Below are 5,221 nucleotides of genomic sequence, written 5' to 3'. Positions count from 1 at the left end.
CTGAGGAATTGGTGAATGAGTTAATCCGAAACATCCATTTATCGATGGCTATTTGCCAAAACTGGTTAATTAAATTGTTCGTACCTCTTGAAGGAATGAAATGTTAGTACCCCAGTCCAGTGCCACGGGGTTATTTTAAACGATTTGTTTTTTTTTTTTCAAAGTTGATCATCGATGCAAGTTACCAGAGTTACCAAACTCCGTAATGGCAATTTTTGCTATTGCTCACCTATATCGTCCACTATTGGTGCGTGACCAGGCCTCATGAATTCGTCCATCGCCGGTAGGGCTTAGAATCTTTGGGTCAAAGTGTCTCTAGAGGTGGCAACCCAAATCGCCGACCACGATGTCCTCCTCTATCATTTCGTGAATCCAGCACTTCCGGTTACTACTTTAGACCAAGTCTCCTACCCTTATTTATATTTGCATTTGAAAATTTGTGTTCAACTGACAATAAATCTTAATGAACTAAAACATAACAGCAAACGGTGACGAAATTATGATGAATTGGTATCGAAGTCGAAGGGCTCGGCAAACTCGTTGAAGCGACGAACCATCGCTATAATCGGACTATTGGCAGCGTAATTAGTGTTGCGCATTTCGATGAGTAGCAATGTTCGAGGGCGAAGAACTCGGGTTGGGGCGTAAAGGTTGATTTGTCCAAGGAGATCTGGTGCATCGTACTCAGCCAACGTAAGTTTTAATATGAAAATGGCCTGCGAAGCGTGTCTAATAGGGTTGCCACCCCTCCGGGTTTGACCTGGAGACTCCGGTTCTCGGGAGCGATCTCCGGGTTTTATATCAATTTCTCCGGGTTTGGTGGGAAGAAGCATAGGTTCAATTTTTTTGGAATTAATTGATTCTTTACAAAATATTTAAAAAGTCTAAATTAACTATTACTCTGGTTCAGATTTATTTTTCCCGACTAACCCTTTGTTTCAAGGTGGCGAAGAGTTCACCAAATATTGCTAATTTCTTTCACAAAGCAATGAAAATGAAAAACAAATAAAATTTACTACAAATTAACCTTCCGGAAGTCGCGCTAGTGTACTGATGTCACGCTGCTCTGAAAATCTAGTGAAATCGTCTTAGGGGATCAGCGGCTGCTCGTTCGGTAAGCCATATACGCGACTTCCGGAGGGTTAAGGAAAGTAATATTGCGCTATGGGCTACAATTGAAATGTTGCATTCCACTAAGTCGCTCAAAATGGTGTAAAAAGTTATTTTACTGCAATTTTACCAAATCATTTCACTCTTAGTGGTGCTTATCACCAGCTGCACTAAGGTCTGGCAGATTTGTTCCAATCCAACTGACTAGGTCAACACCAAACGAGTTCTAGCAGCGATCCTTAACTGGGCTAGGAAGGTGAGTTTTGTCCCTCTGTTGCGAAATTAAAATTTGTTGGTGACGAATAACCGACACCACATAGTGTGATGTCGCAGCTCTGCCTCCTTTGCTCTCCTTCTTCTGTTAGTTGTGGAGGAGAGAAATGCTCGTTCGACCTCCACAGTGAGAGTAGCTGGTGCTTTTGTATTCTTGGCATTTAGTCGGGAAAGTGAAATACTACACCACATTAAACCGATAAAACCGTTCTCAAGCGTGAAAAATTTAGTTTTACTTTAACGTGGTAATGAAAAGCGATTAAAGTGCTCTAAAATGCCTAGCAATCGCTTTGATTCCAATTTCTGTCTCGTTCCACTCAAAATCCACCACTCCCTAGATCAGTGAAAATCTCCGGGTCAAAGCCTCTCTAGAGGTGGCAACCCTAGTGTCTAAGGTCTTGAAAAGTGTGTAGTCCTACTAGCCTGCAACGGTTCTCATATAGTGGCAGGTTCAACGTGTCATTCCAATGCATATCGTTTAAATTTGCGCTGAACAGTTTCAATCCTATCCTAGGGGCAGATCACTTGTGATGCATTTTTAAAAATCAGCGAAATTAAATGCATTTCTTTCCATCAAAATAGAAATTCGTAATGCATTTTGCGTTGCGTGCAATGTATTTTGCGTTGCGTGTAAGACGTCAAAACCCTGCAAAAACAGCCCTTCAACAAAACATCGAACAAAGTGGATCAGCGTAGGACGATTGTTAAGTAATCTTTTCTGCGAGGGAGTGCAAAGTAAATGCAAAAATGGAAATTAAATGCATTTTTTCTAAGTTGATGCAAATTTGTTATACATTCCTAGAGTGATCTGCCCCTAGATCCTATCACTCCACGTTGCATGATAAAGGCACCACACAATGTTTGCAAATTCCAACTGCGAGCGCAATAGACCTTTCTCGTCCGACCTAACCCCCTTTTTTCTTATTTTTATTCAAAAGACTACACATTTTTAAAAATATTTCCGCTGAAATGAGACTTTTTAGAGCTATCGTGATTTTTTAATGATTTTTTTAAATTTGAAAAATGCAAGAATGTTGAGTATTTTTTTCACCTTTGCAAGAATGGTGGGACTCAAAATATGTGTTTGGGCAGCACTGTTTTGTATATTTTTGCTTGGCTTCCTGGCAACGCGGCAAATGAAGTGGTGAGTCGCGGTACAAAGTTCATTGGTTATGTAAACAAACTAAAGTGAACCTCTCGGTGGAGAAGGTTGCATGGTACAAAGAGAATAGGGAAAGAGACGAATAGTGTGAAGCCAAAAATACCTTATTGAGCAGACCAATCGTGCAATGTAAATAAACATTACTCATGCCTGAGTTGGAGGAGATAAGTATTGTACTTCTATCAAAAAAGAAATTTGAATTTTCGTCAGAATTTAGTTCAATCGTGATTGTAAGGTGCATTCAAGAGTATATGTATGAGTAAAAATATGCTTTAGAATTATTTCATCTCTTTGTTTCGAAATGCACATCGTTTGATAAACAAATCCATCGATCGACATACGGTTTGTTTTCAAAATATAATAGGAGTCATTTAAAGTGCTGCCTGTAGAAGCGGTTGCCAAAATTCTAGTGTTGAAATCATCATAAAGGGAGTGTTGCCGTTTTGACTGATTTTCACTCTTCGTCTCTTTCACTATTCTCTTTGGCATGGTAATGTTTAACCTCACTTTTTTGACAGTTCAAAGAGATTGTTTACATGATCTTGGAATTTTTGTTGATTCGATCATAGTATGAGAAACTTGGTTTGGTTCGCTGCCAAATGTTAACACTTTCCCAACAAGGTCGCTCAGCTGTATTTTTTTAATTGATGTCGGCATCATACATTGTTCCGTTAAATTTAACATTTTTACTTTTCTTGTACATGATTCATTGAAGAAGCAAGGAATTTCTAGCCAAACATTTGAAAAAGGCCTACTGCCAAAATGCAAACAAATCGAATTTTGATGTTCTCTATTAAAATTCTGGGACAGAACCTGTGGATAGATGTTTTCTTTTTCTTTTTTCTGTTCATTTTATCTCTTGTCTTGCATAGCCACTCTTTCTTCCTCACATATTTTAAATGGACTGGCTACATTCGACAGTCCCCCCTGACTGCATTTGACGGTTCCCTTTGGCTGAATTTGCCCTGGCTACAATTGACATTAGGTTTTTTTGTATCCACACGTTCCGTCCCAGTTAAAAACTATCTATCTGGCCATGTACATAAACATAACGCAACAATGGATTATGAAGAATTTTGATAATGATTTTATAACAAATTATAAAAGAGCCCGGCTGATATAAAAGTCCTAACTAGCAATACACTTATTATAAAATGATTATAAAGGATTATTGTAACTGATTCCAAAAGGATTATAAAGGCAGTGAAATACGTACTCAATGAATTAAGGGGTGTGTCTGATGTAAACAATATGCGCAATCAAACTAAATAAAACAGTATTCAATTTTTAAATAGAATTATAATGAATTCGACCAAAACTTCTTTTGCCTTTTTCTCATTTTCAAATGTTTGGGTAGAATTTAGATTATTTTATCGTTGTTGCGATCAATTTCGTTTGGTTTGTTTTGTTCACAATGTTAGTCGCGCAAGTTAGACAATGTTTCGCCCTGTCCGGCACCGAGTCAACCGATGGTTCAACCTGCGCCGCACTCGTCTGTCGCTATGTCAGTGGCAGGGACTTGGATTAAAGGCCAAAATTTCAGCTACGGTTGGTGGTGTTGCTGCAATCGGTTTGCCTTCGGCCACGTTGGACATTCGGCTAACGGGAATATTCAGCGATTCCGATTCGAAGGAAGCAGCGCCAGTAGCAGACTGCTTCGGTTCAGCAATACGCTCCGGTATCGGACGAAGCTAACACTCCGACAGGACGAAGGTTTCAACGAGGGGCTCAGGAATAAGTAGCAGAGTCCTGGCACTTCCTGCTTGTCGAGTGAACAATTCTGACGAAACCACTGCCGCTCTCGCCAAGTTTGATCACCGTAATAAGTGCGACGTCAGCGGTATAGTGCCAGGATTAGTCGAAAACAGTGCCAGGACTGACTTGCCAAGAGCTACAAGATTAAATAGCAGGGCGTTTTCAAAGTGACCATAGTATAACGTAGAGGCTTTAGCCAGATGATTTATTCAGCAGAATAAGATAGCAAAATTACCCAAAACATAAGACCTGGCCGCCGAAGTGAATCCACACACATCATCACCTACAGAGGCAAGCAATATTGGAACGCAGCGAAATTCCTCACAATGAATTGATCTCGTTAGGTGAAATTCCAGGAAGTACAATTTTCAAAGCATAATTTAGTCGACCGAAATTGTAGTCCTCAGTCGAGAGAGAGAGAGAGAGAGAGAGAGAGAGAGAGAGAGAGAGAGAGAGAGAGAGAGAGAGAGAGACTGATAGAGTAGCAGCAGCTAGGAATTTTCTTTCGAATGCTAGCAGCGGTTTCGCGTATCCTGCACTAAGTAGAGAGCGTTAAGACAGATCTCCGAAACATGTCAAGTGCTATCAGATGAGAAAAACGTCGCATCTATGACCAGTACGACAAGGACGGTCTGCTGACCAACGGTTCCGTCCGGTACCACCATAACACACGGCACCGGCGACACATATATATTCACAACATACTAATTACTTATCCTTCCGAAAAAGTAAATAAATTGACTATGCAATTTATCATTCGCTGCCTAGTTATTTCCTGCCAATTTGAACAAGACAGCAGTTGCAAAAAGCTTTATTGCGGTGCCAAAATGATGGCAACTCGGGATATAATATAAATTTACATATAATTTCTCCTCCCTGATATTCTTCCAGAATGTATAATGCTCTGCATTCTTATCACTC

This window comes from Topomyia yanbarensis, chromosome 3 (assembly GCF_030247195.1).
Source record: "Topomyia yanbarensis strain Yona2022 chromosome 3, ASM3024719v1, whole genome shotgun sequence".
Lineage (NCBI taxonomy): Eukaryota > Metazoa > Arthropoda > Insecta > Diptera > Culicidae > Topomyia > Topomyia yanbarensis.
The sequence above is the reverse complement of the archived record's forward strand: the minus strand, read 5'-3'. Positions refer to the sequence as shown.